Here is an 18,944-nt window from a genome sequence, read left to right on the forward strand (position 1 = left end):
GTTTTCTATATATAGGTCTTTAGTTTCTTTAGGTGGATATATTCCTAAGTATTTTATTCTTTTTGTTGCAATGGTGAATGGAATTGTTTCCTTAATTTCTCTTTCTGTTTTCTCATTATTAGTGTATAGGAATGCAAGGGATTTCTGTGTGTTGATTTTATATCCTGCAACTTTACTATAATCATTGATTAGTTCTAGTAATTTTCTGGTGGAGTCTTTAGGGTTTTCTATGTAGAGGATCATGTCATCTGCAAATAGTGAGAGTTTTACTTCTTCTTTTCCAATTTGGATTCCTTTTATTTCTTTTTCTGCTTTGATTGCTGTGGCCAAAACTTCCAAAACTATGTTGAATAGTAATGGTGAAAGTGGGCACCCTTGTCTTGTTCCTGACTTTAGAGGAAATGCTTTCAATTTTTCACCATTGAGGATAATGTTTGCTGTGGGTTTGTCATATATAGCTTTTATTATGTTGAGGTATGTTCCTTCTATTCCTGCTTTCTGGAGAGTTTTTATCATAAATGGGTGTTGAATTTTGTCAGAGGCTTTCTCTGCATCTATTGAGATAATCATATGGTTTTTATTTTTCAATTTGTTAATGTGGTGTATTACATTGATTGATTTGCGGATATTGAAGAATCCTTGCATCCCTGGGATAAAGCCCACTTGGTCATGGTGTATGATCTTTTTAATGTGTTGTTGGATTCTGATTGCTAGAATTTTGTTTAGGATTTTTGCATCTATGTTCATCAGTGATATTGGCCTGTAGTTTTCTTTTTTTGTGGGATCTTTGTCAGGTTTTGGTATTAGGGTGATGGTGGCCTCATAGAATGAGTTTGGAAGTTTACCTTCCTCTGCAATTTTCTGGAAGAGTTTGAGCAGGATAGGTGTTAGCTCTTCTCTAAATTTTTGGTAGAATTCAGCTGTGAAGCCGTCTGGACCTGGGCTTTTGTTTGCTGGAAGATTTTTGATTACAGTTTCAATTTCCGTGCTTGTGATGGGTCTGTTAAGGTTTTCTATTTCTTCCTGGTCGAGTTTTGGAAAGTTGTACTTTTCTAAGAATTTGTCCATTTCTTCCTCGTTGTCCATTTTATTGGCATATAATTGTTGATAGAACCCCAGGGTTAGTAGAAGGAAAGAAATCTTAAAAATTAGAGCAGAAATAAATGCAAAAGAAACAAAAGAGACCATAGCAAAAATCAACAAAGCCAAAAGCTGGTTCTTTGAAAGGATAAATAAAATTGACAAACCATTAGCCAGACTCATCAAGAAACAAAGGGAGAAAAATCAAATCAATAAAATTAGAAACGAAAATGGAGAGATCACAACAGACAACACAGAAATACAAAGGATCTTCTAGGAATTTTATAATGTCACGTGTCAAATTTAAGTAGTTAAGTCATTTCGAGTTTATTTTTGTATATGATGTAATGGAGTGTTCTAACTTTATGGATTCACATGGCCCTGCACAGGTTTCCCAATACCACTTTCTGAAGAGACTGTCTTTTCCCCATTGTATATTCTTACCTCCTTTGTCAAAGGTTAATTGACTATAGGTATGTGGGTTTATTTCTGGGCTCTCTTTTCTATCCCAATGATCCATATACCTGTTTTTGTGCTATACCATGCTATTTTGCTTACTGTAGCTTTGTAATATTGTCTGAAATCTGGAAGGGTTATGTCTCCTGCTTTGCTCTTTTTCCTCAGGATTATTTTGGCAGTTCTGGGTCTGTTGTGGTCCCACGCAAATTTCTGAAGAACTTGTTCGTGAATAATGTCGTGAGTATTTTGATAGGAACTGCTTTGAATTTGCAGATTGCTTTGGGTAGTATGGCCACTTTCAGCGCACTCTGTTAATCCAAGAGCACTGCCTATCTTTCTATTTCCTTGTGTCATCTTTGATTTTCTTTATCAATGTTTTATACAGTGTTCTCAGTGTGTAAGTTTCCACTTCCTTGGTTAGGTTTATCATTAAGTAGGTTTTATGCAATTTTAAGCAGGGTTGCTTTTTAAAATTTCTCTTTCTGATATTTCATTGTAAGTGTAAAGAAAGAGATTTCTGTATATTAACCTTATATCCTAACACTTTGCTGAATTTACTGATGGATTCTAATGGTTTTTGTATCCAATCTTTGGGCTTTTCTTTATAAAGTATCACATCATCGACATATAATGGCAATTTTACCTCTTCCCTTCTGGTTTGGATAACTTGTATTTCTTTTTCTTGTCTGATTGCTAGGACTCCCAATGCCACACTGAATACAAGTGTCTCGTTCTAGACTTTAGCATGAAGGCTTTCATTTTTTTGAACATATCATATTCTGTTGACTGTGAATTTGTCATAAATGGCTTTTGTTACATTGTGATATGTTCCCTCTATACCCAGTTTGGCAAGAGTTTTTATTATCAACAGATATTGAGTTTCATTGTGCTTTTCCTGCATCTCTTGAGATAATCCATGTCGCTTTTGTCTTTTCTTTTGTTGATATGGTCCATCCTTGTGACCCTGGAATGACTCTAACCTGATTATGGTGTAGGATCCTCTATGTATTGTAGGATTTGTTTTGCTAATATTATTTACTAAGTATCATGACCCTCTTTTATGAAGGGTAAACTGACACTCAGAGATTAAATTATGAGTTTGCAAAATGATGCAACTAGGAAATGGCGCAAGGTAGTTTTGAACTCAGGTTTGTTAGACTCTGAACCTCTTGTTTTTGAACTTACCACATAAGCAGAGAATCTGTATTTTTGAGGTTGGCTGATCGGATGCAGACCTGATAATTTGATCAAGTCTAACTTTAATACAATTCTACATGTGAAACCAGGATTTTAGTCTTTGCTGTACGGTTCACTGAAATAAAATAAAACATATCATTGAGGAATCAAGTCAATAGGGAAATCAAATCATCTTTCTCAAAGGTTATAACCCAAAACAATGAAAAACAGTCTAAAAATGGTCATCTCATCTTTTGGAAGAGGAAGTGTGATATGGGGGTTCACAAGGTCATACTGGCCTGAGTTTAAATTATATATCTTCCCGTTTTCAAGCTGGATGATCTCAATCATGTTCAGTCATGTTGTATATATTTTTATCTCTCTCAGCTTAATTATTTCATCTGTAGAATGAAGATGGCCTTTCCTACCTCACAAGTTGGTACCAGAGTTAAATGGGGCAGTTTTGTTTAAAAAAAAAATGAAAGAAAGAAAGAAACAGCTAATATAAGAGCCTAGCAAACAGCAGGTACTCAGTATATGCCTGGTGGCTTTAAATTGTCAATAGGATGAAATGGTGATGATACTTTGCTGTGAGTGTTATCACTGTTTCCACGGCTACTGTTATTGTTGCTGCTCTAAAGTCTTCCTGCCTCTAAGAAAGAAATTCCCTTGATTACCCTGATGGAAATTGAGTGTCTAGCTCTTTCTTTGATTCTCCCCTCCCCCATACTCCTTTGGCTTTCTTCCACGGAAGCAGAAGGAGACTGTCAGGGAAGAAACGCACACACAGGCACGCAAACGCTCGACAGCCAGAGTGGCGGAGCGCCTCTGCCAAAATCCACAGCTTTATGCCAGGGGCAAGCATACGACTTTATTTTCCCCGCTAGGATGGACTTGTGCTGTCACAGCAAAAATTGATCTTCTGTTTGTGGGAAATTATGCAGAGTTCCCTCTTGTCTGTGCTGGGGAAAATTCAAGTCCAAAGCCTTGCTCACAGATTCTGGCAAGTGGCTCTCACTTTATATCTGTTGATTTTTTTTACCCACAAATATTTACTGAGCACCTATTATGTGCCAGGCACAGGGCTAGTCATGAGGAATATAACACTGAGCAAAAGTATACTTAACCCCTGGTTTTATGAAGTCTTAGTCCAGGGTGTGGAGAGAAGGGGAAGATAAATAGGAATTAAATACTCATGAAAATGTGATGGCAGCTAAGATGAGAAAGATAAGTAAGACTTGAACAGGTGAAGAGAGAGGAAAAAGTGTCCCTAGTCACAGTAAACTTATCTATTATTTCCCCAGTTATATGCAATATTATAAACCTTAGAGATGGAGAAGGCAATGGCACTCCACTCCAGTACTCTTGCCTGGAAAATCCATGGATGGAGGAGCCTGGTAGGCTGTAGTCCATGGGGTCACTAAGAGTCAGACACGACTGAGCGACTTCACTTTCACTTTTCACTTTCATACATTGGAAAAGGAAATGGCAACCCACTCCAGTGTTCTTGCCTGGAGAATCCCAGGGGCAGGGAAGCCTGGTGGGCTGCCATCTATGGGGTCGCACAGAGTCGGACACGACTGAAGTGGCTTAGCAGCAGCAGCAAACCTTAGAGAATAGCAGATTGATGGACTGAAGAGAAGTGATCTGAGTGTGAAGGGGTCTGGGATTTTGATGTCTGACTTGGGGTCCAATCCTAACATTGCTGTTTATGGGTTAACTGAGTAATTCTGAATTTTAGGTTCTAATCTGTTAAATGGGAATAATCCTTGTAAGGCCTAAGATAAATAATGCATAGAAGTCTGTTCTCTGTCTTCACAACTCTCCTCACCTCTGCTCTCTGGTTAACTCCTACACACATGTAAGGCTTAATTTTAAACACTTTTTTCTCAGGAACATCTTTGACCCTCCTAGACTAGGCTAGATCCCTCAGTTATATAGCACAATATATAGAACCATGGACTTGCACTTGCTACACTGATCATGAAATATATTTTCATGTATGTAACTGTCTTCCCCACTTAACTTTTTGATTGCAGGGACCATGCATCATCCCCAGGTCTAGGCATATGGCTGAGTCATAGTACATGTTTGGTATAAAGCTGAATAGTTAAATGTGCTGGGGAGCACATGCCTGGCAGAGAGTAGGGCTTTAGTAAGTGGAGTTTGTAATGGTTATATTGTTTGATGTCAGTCGTCTAGAATACTTCTGCGTAATGAAAATCACTGACAATAATAATAAAGATAAACCATGACTTAGGTTTATGACAATGGTGCCCCTGTTATTTTACAGCTCAAGAGTTTCTGCCTTCACCACCATCTCAGAGACAAACATTATCTGAACTTCTCTCACTTCTACTTTCTTATCCTGTCTATTCTCACTTCCCAACTATATTCTACTTACAAATGCTGAAGTCCCTGAATACAGAATCATCCTATTTATTCTAATATCTGAAGTCCCTGGCTCAGTAAACTTGTGATCCCAAAGCACCATTGATTATAAATTCCTCTAACCTTCTACTGGTTCAGCACTTACAGCTTCCAAAATACTCATGCTGATCTCTTTACTTAATCCTCCTTATACCTGTTTTGTTGATAAGAGAACTGAGACTCATTGATGAAAGTGGAGTCCCCATATCCAAGTCTCACTGCAAAAGATTTAAATTGGAAATCTCAAACTAAATGCTCTTCAGGTAGCTGAAAGGAATATAAGCTGGGGGAGGGGGCTGGGGGAGAGGACCCACATTGAAAGAGGAGCAGTTCCCATCAACTGTTGGCAGGCAATGTTGCCAGATACTCCATTAAAAAAAAAAAAAAAAAACAAAGAGAAATCTGGATTTTTATATGAACCTCACCACTTTTCAATGTTGGCATCTGAACCAAATTCTTTTAAAACACATTGCAGTCCAAATAAAATAGCCACGGGTCAAATTCAGCCCATGGACCACCAATTTACAAGCTATAATTTAAACTTTAGAATCTTCCAAAATAGTTTGTGTTGCCCTTCCCAGAGGGTAGAGTCTCAGAGCTGGGCAGCCCTTGGGCCCAGTAGATCCAGTGGGGTGGCTCCCAGGTTAGCCCACTGGCTAGGAAAAGTAGGACAGAACATAGTGGGCAATTTAATGTCCTCACTTGTCAAAAGTGGAAACATGTTGCACTCTGCTCTTGGTTTTCCTAAAGTGTACTGGTTTGTGAAATCCAGAAATCTGGAAACAAGTGGCTTAGCACAACCCCCACTTTTTATGGAAGAGAAGACAAAGATTCATGGACATTAATGATATGAGCCCAAACATCAGGTTGAGGAGGACTCTACTCCTATGCAAGACATCTCACTTTGCACAGCTCCCAAAGTGTTCTGGACTCTGTGCCAACAAAACCGTCACCTTCTTACGATCAAGAGTCCCATCCTCCTTACCACATGTTAGTTATCACAAGGGATGTGCATACAGTAGGTGTTTTTCCAGTACTCGTAGCTCAGATGTCTGCCCCATCTTCTCCTGGAAAGTTCTGCTTAAATGTTCACTGTTTTACTGAAAATCCACATCTTCTATAATACAAAAACCTTCTCAAATCCTGTTGGTTAAAGTATTTTCCTTTCCCTGGGTGCCTATGAAATATGACTGCCTCTCTATCATAATCCCCACTTGTGCTAGAGAGATACTTTTGATTTATCCATTTCTGCAGAAAGATTGTGAGCCAGTGGTGGGCAGAGCTCATGTCTTATTCAACTCCACATCCCTCCCACAAAGAAGAGCTCAGCATCTTGTTCATAGAAGGTATTTAACAAGTATCTATTGAAGTGTCTTCCTTTTAATGTCTGAGTGTAGTGCTGGCACATAGCGGGTGCTTAATAAATGTCTTTTGATTGCTGTTCCCTTTTAGAAGTTAACCCAGTGCCCGGAATGTAGTAGGCACTCAAAAAAAAAAAAAAAAAATTTTTTTTTTTTTAAATGGATGAATGGAAAAATGCCCTGTTAAGCTAAATACAGAGACCTTTCTTGAGAAAGTCCAGGGAATTTTCAGAAAATACCACCTCAGTCCAAATACCCCTATTGAGAGGTTTAAGGGGAGTTTGGTGCTAGACTGTCTCTCGATTGTTGTTGGAGGCAGGGCGTGGACTAGAGCAAATTTCCTGTGATAGAAATTGAAGAAGGTATTTGCTTGTGGGGCTGTGCAAGTCCGCATGATGTCCTTGTGATGATGGAGTGCGTGCCTGATTTGTCTTGGACTCCCTAGCTCCAGCCTGTCTGAGGGGTGTTATTGCTCCACTATTAATAGTTCAGGCTACTGTGACAAAGTGGATGATGTAAGCAATAGAAATGTGTCTTCTAATAGTTCTGCAGGCTCGACATCCAGGCCACAGGGTCAGCAGGTTTGGTGTCTCCCGAGACCTCTCTCCTGGGCTTGCAGGCGCTTGCCTTCTTGCTGGGTCTTCACACCATTGCCCCTTGGTCTGTGCCTTAATCTCCCTTGCTTACAAGAACACGGGTCATACTGAATAAAGCCCACCCATATGACCTCATTTTACCTTAATTACCTCTTTACAGGCCCTATCCCAAATACAGTCACATGCTACAAACTAAGGGATTGGGACTTAAATGTATGAATTTGGAGGGAGACATAATTCAGCCAATAACAGCCCCCCACCAGACACTATAGCTAACAACTGGTTTGACCTCTTTGAGTTTTTTTTTTTTTTTTTACCTTAGGAAATTGAAAATTGTACCAAAGCCATCAATAATGTCCATTAAAAGGATTTTTATACAATGTAACAGTTCTTGCTCCTGTGAGAGATAACAAAACCCCTTCTTTCTTACATCCATCTCTGTGCCATGCCAGCACCTTCTCATACATCTGTCCTCCACCTATAGTATCAGGCAAAGAAAATTTACAACGTGCGAGATGTCTCTGTGTATGATATATGATTTTTTGTGATGTGAACAGGCAGGGAAAGAAGAAAAAGGCCCAGAATCATTTATGTTGCCCATAAAGCACAGTTACAGACAGTACCTAAGTTTAAGTGCCCATAAATTCTTATAAAAAAATGATTTAAATTATAACCACTCCAGAAATAACTTTCACTGAGGGATGACAAAATGTTTAATTCACCGGTGGAAGTTGCCTGTGGATCCTGGCAGGTTGAAAGGGACAGAACTATTTGCTTGGATCAACTTTAACTAGGGTAGCTGCTAACTATGCTAAAAATATAATATTTAGGTACACGGACAGAGCTGGAAGTACTTTGAAGTTAAAGATTTATATAGTTCTATGTAGCTCAAAATATTTCAGAAATATGCTTCCTTAGGACAGGCATTATCACTTGAGTCGTTCAAGTAGCTCTTGGAATCTCCCCCTGTCTTTCCTTTGGAAGCATGGGAATCTGTGCCTCAGCTCCTGTAGACCTACCACTTTGAGGCAGAAGGATAGATTAGGAGGGCCATCCAGGCAAAAGAATGGCAGAAAGAGAAAGATATTATTTGGGTAAAGAAGATTTCTTCATAATGAAGCTGACCAGGACCTGTCAAAGCATCCACCTTCAGAGTTAAGCCTCATAATGTAAACATCATGAAGACATGCTTTCTGAATGACCAAACCACACAGCCTCCCTGACTTAGAGCTTCACTGTACTGTTTTCTAAATCTTGGGATCTGTGTTACATTCTGAGCAATATTTCTAAATTTATTTTCTGTTTTATCAATTCAGGCTTCAGTTGTGTCTAAACTGCTGTTTGAAACTCTCTTTGGTTTTATACAGTTCGGATTCTCAATTGAGTTTTCAGACTCTAAGTTCTCTTTTGAAAAATTATTTTGCTTTTATAGTGAGATGTGTGTGTGTGTGTGTCTGTCTGTGTGTGTGTGTGTGTGTGTGTGTGTATTGGGTTGGCAAAAAGTTCATTCCAGTTTTTCCGTAAGATGCTATGGAAAAATCCAAATGAACTATTGGTCAACCCAATATACTTCAGGTCATTGTATTAACAGTATCTCACATACCTGGAGTTGCTTCTGTACATCTACTGTCCTTTGTGGTGGGCTATTTCTACACATGCTTGTTGATATTCCTTGTTTTAATCTCATCCTTTGTGGGGGCTTTGTTTGTGTATCCATGGGGAGAATTCTAACAGTGGTGTTCAGGGCATAGAGGTTAAGCCTAGCCCTGCTCAAGATTTCCAGCAACAATTTAAAGAAAGTTATCAGGTTTCTAAAATGGAGATTGGATTAGAAGAATAGTTAGCACACTGGACTAGAGTCAGTGTCCCAAGGTGTCCCAAGTGTCCCAATGCTTTTCTCCCTTTGGAGTCTGTCACCTACTCTCCTGCCCAAACTTCACCTTTCCCTGGCTAACTGCCTGCTACTAATCCTTCAAGCCTAACTCTCAGCCTTCATCCTTCAGTTCTAAATCTCAATCTCTTCCATCATAACTAAATCTTGGAATTCCCCAAGACTGGAATAAAAGCCCTTTCCTTCTACCAGAGTACAATACTGTCCTATACTTTCCTCCATTATGGTTCATTCATCCTTGCTCTCTCTCCCATCATTCAGTAGTTTCACCATTCACTAAAATTCTTAAGGGTAATGATTATATTTTAAGATAATGATTAAAAAATAGCTGCTCTATTGAGCACTTACCGCATGCCAGAAAGCTAAAATAAGCTTTTCACATATATTTTTATCCTTTACTCCTCACCACAAAGTTATAAATTTAGGCATTTTTATCTCCACATTAAAGATGATGAAAAGGAAGCTCAGAGAGGTCAAGAAACTTTAAGATGATTCAACACCTAAGTGGCAGGTACCAGATCTGAATTAAGATCTGTCTCCCAGGCTTGTATCCTTAACAATGTTCTGTATTATTTTCCCATATCTGTATCCCTATAATCTATAAAGTAGGTATAAAAATGCATATTTAGTGAATAAACCCATGTGATTTCCGGGATACTGAAATAACAGAACTTTCCAAAGGAGAAGGGGAAATGCAATGTTCTGGTGTCATATTCTGCATATGAAACTACCCCCCAACCTCAAAAATTAGCTCATCTATATATCTCATGATATTGTGGCTTAGAAACTTTGTGCTGAGCAGTTTGGTTGAGCAGTGCTTCCACTCCATGGGGCATCACCCAGGGTCACTGGTGGTACTCAGCTGATGGCTCTTCCGGTCTGGAGGACAAATTGATGGAAGAATCTGGAAGGCTGGGCTTAGCTGGGTCCCTCTCTCTCTTCACGAAGTTTCAAGGCATCTCCATGTGGTCTCTCTAATAAAGTAGTTAAACTTCTTACAAGGTGGCTCAGGACTAGGAGACCACGGTAGAATCTACCAGTCCTCCCGGGGCAAGGCTGAGAACTGCCACAGCATGACTTCCCCACATTCCATTGGTCAGAGCAGTCACAGGCCAGCCTAGATTCCACAAAAAGTGGAAACAGACACCACATCTCAGGGAGGAGTGACAAAGAATTGGTGGCCATCTTTATTTCATTACATACAGTGAATTTAATTATAAAAATAGTACAGTAAAAAAAATTTTTTTTTGATTTAAGGGTACATAGTGTTCACCTCTGGGCTAGAGCAGGTCCCTTAGTATAGCACCCTATACTATACTAAGTATACTTAGTATACTATACTAAGGTCCCTCTCCCATAGCAGCCTTTTTTATTGACTGCAAGGCTTGTGGGATCTCTCTGGGACTCTCCAATGAAAGCACTGAGTCCTAACCAGTGATGTGGAAGGCGCTCAGTCGTGTCTGACCTTGCAACCCCACAGACTATACAGTCCATGGAACTCTCCAGGCCAGAATACTGGAGTGGGTAGCCTTTCCCTTCTCCAGGAGATCTTCCCAACCCAGGGATCGAACCCAGGTCTTCAGCATTACAGGCAGATTCTCTACCAGCTGAGCCACAAGGGAAGCCCAATGGACTGCCAGGGAATTCCCCTCCTTAATCTTTTGTTTACCCTGTCCTCATCTCAGAGTAATATACATATATTTTAATCGAAATTACTTGACTGAGGTCTGGATCCTGATCTAGACTGTTAGTTCCAGGGGACAGTTTTGTTCTGTATAGCACTGTCACCCAACCATCGACAGACACATGGTGAGCACTCAAGAAATACTTGTTAGATGGATGGGCAGAGGGGAAGAAGGATGTGGAAATGGTTCTTCTACCCACTGGAGAAGGTGATTAGACCTCAATTCTTCTTTTATCAAGAATGATCTTTGAGATTCCTTCTTACCCTATTTTCCTGTAATTCATCAGCTGAGGCATATAAGATGATGGCAAGGAAAGCAGGGGCCAATAAAATGATAAAGCTGCCAGGAAAGCTTGGGAGATCTCAGACTCTTATGAATGAAACTTCTGAATCCAAAACAGAGGCTACTGTGCAGTGTTCTGGGCTCTAACTGGAAACCACCTCTGCTTCTGGGCATAGTGCTTTCAGAAAGATTTAACAAATTGAAAACTCCCCAGAGGTCACTCTACTGGTGAACAAAGGGCTTAGATGTCATAGAGAAGTTGAAGAAACAGGGAATGCTTTTTTCCCAGAGAAGGAGAGACTTCAGGCTCATCATAAATCTATTTAAACATTCGGGTTGTGTCTTTAAGGCAGAAGAAGTAGACTTGTCCTCCTGTGTATCCAGAAGGCAGAACTAGGACCAATGAATGAAAATTACATGAAAAGAAATTCCAGTCCAACTGAAATACATTGCTAACCCCAGAGCTACCTGATAAATGCCATAAAGTTTGCCCTAAAGTGTAGGGGCTTTCCCAATGGTGCTAGTGGTAAAAAATCCACCTACCAATGCAGAAGACTTAAGAAATGCAAGTGTGATCCCTGGGTTGGGAAGATTCCCTGAAGAAGCATATGGCAACCCACTCCAGTATTCTTGCCTGGGAGAATCGCATGGACAGAGGAGTTTGGTGGGCTACAGTGCGTAGGGTCACAAAGAGTCAGACACGACTGAAGTTGACTTAACACATGGGAGTTGCCTGATATATGCCATCAAGTTTGCTATAAAGTGTGAGTTTTCTAGTATCAGCAGTATTCAAGAAAATATTCTCAATGCCTAAATATACATCTCAAAAAGAGAGTCAAGGCACAAGTAATGATTGGACCCAATGACCTAAACTGCCAAAGAAGAATACTGGGAGGAAGGGGTGGGCTTGGGTCCAGAGGCCCAGGGTTCCGGTGTCAGCTGTTATCTCTTTGATGTGGTGTCAGACATGTGACTGTCTCTTCCAGAAGAGGCTAGTGAGAATTAAATAGGATAAGTACATAAATGCCTAGCATGTCACATGGGGCACAGAACACTTCTAACAAATGGCAGTATTTTTTTATTATTTCTATACTATTACGTCATGAGGGGAAGAAGACAACAAATATTTTGTGAACATCTGCCTTTTAAAAAAATACATATATGATACCCTTTATACATATATATTTTCTTTTTCATGATATTATGGTGGGCTGCAGTCCATGGGGTCACTAAGAGTCAGACACGACTGAACGACTTCACTTTCACTTTTCACTTTCATGCACTGGAGAAGGAAATGGTGGCCCACTCCGGTGTTCTTGCCTGGAGAATCCCAGGGACGGGGGAGCCTGGTGGGCTGCCGTCTATGGGGTCGTACAGAGTCGGACATGACTGAAGTGACTTAGCAGCAGCAGTAGCATGATATAATTAGTTGCTAAAACTTCCCTCCTACAAATGAGGAGATGATTCACTCAAAGTCACACATCCGAGTGGAGTTCAGACCCAGTTATTCTTACCCCAGAGCTTCATCTTTTAAAATGTATCTCATGTAGCCTTTCTGCAAGTATGTACTCTTATCCTAATGATGTCATTTTTGTTAAGTATTATGCATAAAGGGGCTTCCCAGGCGATTCAGTAGTAAAGAATTCACCTGCCAATTCAGTAGACCCAGGTTCCGTCCCTGGGTTGGGAAGATCCCTGGAAGAGAAAACAGCAACCCCTTCCAGTATTCTTGCCAGGATAATCCTATGGACAGAAGAGCCTGGCAGGTTATAGTGTGTGGAGTTGCAAAGAGTGAGACATGACTGAGTAAGCATGCATGTGCATTATGCAAAAAAAAAAAAAAAATTACATTTTTTCCTCCACTAAGCCAAAACTTTTGGAGGCTAGGAATTATAGTCATGTACTGTTTGTACTCTATATTTCTACCTCAATTCTTGGCACATAAAGGATCTCAGTTTTTCTCATGCACTATAATTTTGCTGCAAATTTATTTCTAGAGAAGATTATTTCTTAATGTATTTATTTGGGACTGTTGGAAGCTCAACACTGAATGCATACAATCCATGGCCATTAATATGTGAATATTTCTTTTGGATGATCTGACCGGACATATGGACCTCCCTCCAAGTTCTTCTGCCTGTGCTTCCAACTCAAGACTTTTGAAATTGCAGGTGATTTGAGGGCCACACGCTTGTCTGTTGATAATTCTGTGGCATTTCATAAGTTATTTAATAGCTCAAAACCTCTGTTATCTTATTTGCAAATTATATATAACAAGTCCTCTCTTGCAACAATTTTGCAGACCTTATATGAGGTAATATAGCAGAGGAAAAAGTATGTGTTCAGAAAAATGTTTCATTTTCTGTCTGGAAACACAGTAGCCTTCCCAGACCCTTTATAGCCAAGTGAGGGTGTTAGTGCTGAAATATAGTCCAAAGAATGGAACAGTTGTGAAACCCAGATATAGAGCTTAGAACCTTCTCGTCATGTGTTGCAGGCTGGATGTAAAGAAAAATCTCATGGGAAACTGAGGTCCTGGAGGAGAGCTGAGATGAAAGGTACCATCAAAGACAGGAATGCTGCTCCAGCCACACTGGGACTGTGACGCACACAGTATGAAAGTGCTTTTCTAGGGATTATTTGTTACAGCAACTGGTACCACTTGCCCTGACTTACACAACTAGTAAACGCACCAGGCATGGACTGTACACATAATAGCACTCCATAATAAGCATCAGTTGTTTGCGTCTTATTTTCCTCCCCGTTTATTTAACAGTATGCCTAAGTAAGGCATACTTCCCTGATGGCTCAGCCAGTAAAGAATCCACCTGCAGTGCAGGAGCCACAGGAGACTTGGGTTCAATCCCTGGGTCAGGAAGATCCCCCAGGAGAAGGAACTGGCAACCCATTCCAGTATTGTTGCCTGGGAAAGCCAATGGACAGAGGATCCTGGCAGGCTAGAGTCCACAGGGTTGCAAAGAGTCAGACATGGCTGAGCACATGCGCACAAGGACATTTTCAAATATTAATTTCATTATGATTTATAAAGTTCTCATCTATGTACAAAAATACGCATTTGTTTTGAATTTTGCAACTCTCGACAACTGGCAGGTAATTACTGCCTTATTTTACACTTAATGATTCCGAAAAAATAGGAATATCCTTCTCATGAGAATTGTCTGCGAGCCTCATTGCTGAGTAAGTACTTCATTTAAAGTCTCATTCTTGCTAATGCACATTGCTAATACTATTTAAACATTTCAGATGAGGACACTGATACTCAGAGCAGGACCCACATTTGCACAGCATAGTGATCAAGTTAGAAGTTTAACCTGAGCCAGTGTGTCTTCAGAATCTATGCCCTTTGAACATTCAGTCTAGCTAATCCAAGGTCTACAACAAGCCTACCAGCAGAGCTTATAAGAGATTACAGAAGTGTTGGCTCCTAACCCATTTCCTCTTTCACGACCCCATGCCGTCTTCCTATGCAAAGAGTCTACCTAGTCATGAGTAGTTGCCATTGTTGTTGTTCAGTCACTAAGTTGTGTCTGACTCTTTGTGACCTCATGGAGTGCAGCACACCAGGCTTCCTTGTCCTTCACTATCTCCTAGAGTTTGCTGAGACTCATGTTCATTGAGTCGATGATACCATCCAGCTGTCTCATCCTCTGTCATCCCCATCTCTTGCCCTCAATCTTTCCCAGCATCAAGGTCTTTCCCAGTGAGTCAGTGCTTCAGCTTCATCAGCCCTTCCAATGAATATACAGGGTTGATTTCCTTTAGGATTGACTGGTTTGATCTCCTTGCAGTCCAAGGGATTCTCAAGAGTCTTCTCCAGGACCACAATTTGAAAACATCAATTCTTCATCTCTCAACCTTCTTCATGGTCCAAATTTCACATCCGTACGTGACTGATGGAAAAACCATAGCTTTGTGGTTACCATAGCCATCTGAAAGATAGGAATCTTTTCCAGCTGCATCTCTTCTCAGTGAAAACATTCATAGCAGTGGTTGAGTGAATCACTCAGATTTCAAATATTTAGAATTAACTGCGATGACCCCTTTATAAAATCAAATCAACCAAAAGAAATATGCTTTTTACATTCCAATAAATAAATATATCTTCCACAAAGAAAAATATGGGTGCCATTTGCCATTGAGTAATATGGCAACAGACGGAACTCAGCGTGAGACACAGAAATCCATGGGTGTTTCCTGGTGGAGATGCTGTTTGCCAAAGAAAAAAAGAAAGAAAACTGAATTGTGAGGCTGCTTTATAGCAATAAAAATAAACAATGTTATTCAAACATAATTAATCTTCCCCAAAATATTCTTCCTTCCTTGGTGTTTTTATCCTCACCAGTGTCTGGGGACTCTCTACCTAGGTTTGAGTCACCAAACACCTGTTTTGATTTTTTTTTTAACATTTTGTGTTTAGGATCAGGTGTGTCATCACCCACTGAGAGCTTAGTCATCCTTTCTTGGGGTCACATCAATGCCTCTGCCCATGCCCAGGTTTAGCATTTCAGTCTCAATTACCTCTGCATCCTTCTGTCCACCTTTGACTGCAGCTCTTTCAGTTGCCAACCGATCCCTGTATACGGCCTGTACTATCCCATCTTTTTATCTGTGTCAGTCTTCCCTCCCTTCTGGTTTTCTCCCCTTCAGAGCATCCTTAGAAAGTTTCTCCATCTTTCCACATCCCCCGTTCTTTCTAAAACAAAAATGAAAACTTTTATTTATTTGTGTGTGTGTGTGTGTTTTAAATAACCTTTACCTGCAGTACTGCTGTAGATGTTCATTTAGCTTAAGTCTCCAATTCCATTTGATGTTAACATGAGGAAAAAAAATAAGGTTTTTTTTAAGATTTGCTGAGAGACAAATGGCAAGAATGCAGGAAACCCATGTGTTGTTGCACTTGAACTGTGCCTGGCATTACGCCATATACTGTACAGATCTTACCTTATTGAAGGCTCATGACGGCCCTGGGAAGGAGACTAGCATGTTCCTATTTAACAGTTAAGGAGCACAAGGAGTTTAAGGAACTTCCCCAAAATTACCCAGCCATGAAATAAGTGGTAGTGGGTAGGATTTAGACACAAAGGAGTCTTGACCCAAATTCAAGGACACAATTATATTCAACTTTTTTTTTTTTTACTCAGTAAACCAAGAACATAAAGATCAATAGGATCATTAAAGAAGAGAGAAACATGCATCTTTAACTCTCTAAATCTCAGAAGGAACCACATTAGCTATCCTTAGTTTCAATGGAGACGTAGATTCTAATCAGTGTCGGCACAGTCCATCAGTCCTTGCTTGACAAGCCAAGCTTCTTTGTCTCTCTCAATTTGAACCCCAAAAAATGCAAAGGTGGGCTAATTTGACGCCCCCATAGGAAACCCGACCAATTGCTCCTTCTGTCTATCACTTTGGAGTCGAAAAAGATTAAATCTCAAATAAATTCTCAATAGTCAAGAAGGAAAAGGAGGCGGAGGGGGAGAAAGAGAAAGATGAGAAGAAAAATTGAAAACGACTGCTCATGTCCTACAAAACACTTTTTAATTCTGTTTTTTGTTCCCTGAAATGCTTCACCTGTCAGGAATGTGGCAGTATCCTCCTTTGGGAAGGAAGTAGGGATATTTCTGAAGAAAGGAATATTTCATATACTGATTAGGTGTATTTGCTAAGGGGAGAACTCATCACCACTTACACTTTACCAGAGGGGTTGAGCTGAGGCTGAGCAGGCATTGGCATCCAGCCACCATCTTGCAGGGAGTACAGAGGACACGGGAACAGGTTCTTCTGTGCCATGAGTGCACAGCAAACAAATCCAGGCTATGTTACACTCCTCAAAGGCCATAGGTTTTCCAACAGATGAAATGGAAGGAAAATCAAAAGGTAGAAGGTGAACCTATAGATTAAATTCTCATCAGTGTTAAAAAAAAAAATTAGTGAGCAGGGCTAAACTATAATCTCTAAGGAGATTATAGTTTGTCTCTTGGGAGACAAAACTATAAAGAAACAGAAGGAAGTTACTAGAAGGAGGTCAAGTTATATTCTAGAAGAGAAAGTGAAGGTTGATCTGGTCAAAACACAGAGTAGGGCTTCTGAAGCAGTAGGTAAAGTTGACGTTCTTGACTTGGGTAGCAGTCGCAAAGGTGTTGCTTTATAATGAGTAAGCCATACATTTGTTCTCTGTGGTTTTCCTGTATCTGCATTAATAGTTTTCAATTCAAAGAGTAAAATACCTAATTAAGTAAGTCCCTGAGGCTCTAACTAGAAAATTGAATATTCATCTTAACCAAGTATTGAATTCAATAATGGGGAGATTTCCTCAATCTATAGAACATTAACAGAAATAAACAAAGCAAGATAACATTTCCTCTCATGAAATTTGGAGTCGTGCATGCCTGGATTCAAAGCACTCATTAGATCTTTGATTTTGGTTACCTTTTCACCCTTTTCCTCTCTCAGACCTGTCGTTTCCTCATATTAAAATGATGGTAGCTATATCATTTGCAAAGACTTTTTATCAGGATTAAATATGATTACATGTAAAATTAAGTTTAAAAAATGCCTAAAGTAGTACCCCCCATGCAGGAAAGCCTCAAATGGCACCTCTGTTTATTGACGGTAGTTTTAAAATATTGATCTTTTGACTATGAGATGGTTCAGACAGGATGTAAGTTATACATTAGAGATAGAGAGCAGATTGAAATAGTTCAGCTCAGGAAGCAGGTGATGGTCAAGTGGGCTGGTACAGATGCACAGGACAAGCAATAGAAACCCCAAGTAGTTATCATCAAACGAAAGACAGCCACAGTATGAGAAAGCCTTGCCCAGTAAAAATGATACAGACCTTGTAGAATAAAACCTAATTTTCTCTTCTGAAGTAGATGTTTGCATTTTTATCTGGGGATGCAGAGGGTGAAGGGAGTCTTAAAAGTGCTACAAGAGGCTGCTTAGCAAGATGTCGAGTTTGATGCTCCTAGAGTTCATGAACTAGTCAACTTCTCATCAGGTCTGATGTCCCGAGTCTTTCAAACTCTGATAGAGATATATGTTACAGATATGTCAGTTCTTATTCAGTTCAATTCAGTCGCTCAGTTGTGTCTGACTCTTTGCAACCCCATGAACGGCAGCACACCAGGCCTTCCTGTCCATCACCAACTCCCGGAGTCCACCCAAACCCATGTCCATTGAGTCTGTGATGCCATCCAACCATCTCATCCTCTGTTGTCCCCTTCTCCTCTTGCCCTCAATCTTTCCCAGCATCAGGGTCTTTTCAAATGATTCAGCCCTTCGCATCAGGTGGCCAAAGTATTGGAGTTTCAGCTTCAATACCAGTCCTTCCAATGAACACCCAGGACTGATCTCCTTGCAGTCCAAGGGACTCTCAAGAGTCTTCTCCAACACCACAGTTCAAAAGCATCAGTTCTTCGGTGCTCAGCTTTCTTTATAGTTCTTATTCAGTATTCACTAAATGCCTGATATTGTGCTATATGTTAAATATGCATTATCTATCTTTCACACACATAGACACAACTTAAGAATCAGATAACATGGTCCCATTTTAGATATGAAAAAAAAAACAAAAAACAAAACTGAGGCTCAAGAAGTTTAGACTACTTGTCCAAAATCTTAGAACTGGTGGACAGAGACTTGAAACCAGATGTTCATGATGATAATTTCTATTCTAGTTTATACTGCTTAATTTTAAATCTCCAAAAATACATACATAAATACCTATATATAATAAAATGTATTCAACATTGAAATATGTTTAACATTATATATATATATTATCCCAAGGCCACCCAACAGCTAGCTAACCAGATAACGGAAACAAAGCTTTGACCCAGGCAGTCTGATTGAAGAGACCTAACCTATATTCACACTACTGTGATGCCTCGAAATAGAACACCCTCTCTTTCCTTGGGAAATCAGAAAAGCCTAACTCCAAACTAGAACAGAGATGACTAAG

At 39.9% G+C, this 18,944-nt stretch overlaps 1 long non-coding RNA gene across 1 annotated transcript in view; it reads left to right on the top strand.

The window, feature by feature from the left end:
* The window catches only part of LOC132346018 (uncharacterized), a 42,508-nt gene extending 28,753 nt beyond the window's left edge, over nucleotides 1-13,755 (top strand). Inside the window, exons 2-3 of the long non-coding RNA XR_009495698.1 lie at nucleotides 1,705-1,776; nucleotides 13,458-13,755. This is a non-coding gene — a long non-coding RNA (uncharacterized lncRNA). The remainder of the gene's footprint in view (nucleotides 1-1,704; nucleotides 1,777-13,457) is intronic.
* Nucleotides 13,756-18,944: the final 5,189 nt, after the last annotated feature.

This window comes from Bos taurus, chromosome 8 (genome assembly GCF_002263795.3).
Source record: "Bos taurus isolate L1 Dominette 01449 registration number 42190680 breed Hereford chromosome 8, ARS-UCD2.0, whole genome shotgun sequence".
Taxonomy (NCBI): domain Eukaryota; kingdom Metazoa; phylum Chordata; class Mammalia; order Artiodactyla; family Bovidae; genus Bos; species Bos taurus.